A 635-nucleotide genomic window follows, 5' to 3' on the forward strand; every position below is an offset into this window, starting at 1 on the left:
AAAAAAAAAAAAAAAAAAGTATGCATATTTAGTGGTGGGGGAGTAAGGCATTTACAAAATGTGTTATTTAGTGTGCAAAATGGCATAGCAGAGGTATGGACTGGGAACTTTAGGATGAGTCAGGAAAGCAATGGAAGTTTGGAGGCAGGGTAGGTTATGGAAAGCTTCAGAGGTGGCTTAGGAACTGGGCTGTGAAGAATGAGTGGTCCACCAGGGAGAAGATGAGAAAGAACATTCTAGGCAAAGTAGACAGCACAACCCCCTTACTATCCCCAGAACAGGCTTTCTCTTCTACAATCAGGCTGAGTAGTATCCTCACTTTGCCTGTGACGCTCTCATGTCATTCGGCCTCTCTCCCCTTTCTTTGTATGCCTTTTCTCTCTAGGCTGGCATACAATGAACTAGGAGTAACTAGTGGGAGACAAACCTTACATATAGGAAGGGGCTTAAAAGCCAAGTTAGTCATTTTGACTCACAGTAATGGATAGGTTTCTAAGTAGAAACAAGTCAATGTGAGCAATATTTTAGAAGGATTTGCATGGCCATGGCATAACGTGGTTTAGAGGCTGGGTATTAAAGTCACCTAGGATGCTATGTGGGTGATGTATGCATTCTGCCTCCCATAGAGCTGTGCA

The sequence above is a fragment of the Mandrillus leucophaeus genome, unplaced genomic scaffold (genome assembly GCF_000951045.1).
Source record: "Mandrillus leucophaeus isolate KB7577 unplaced genomic scaffold, Mleu.le_1.0 Scaffold87, whole genome shotgun sequence".
Taxonomy (NCBI): domain Eukaryota; kingdom Metazoa; phylum Chordata; class Mammalia; order Primates; family Cercopithecidae; genus Mandrillus; species Mandrillus leucophaeus.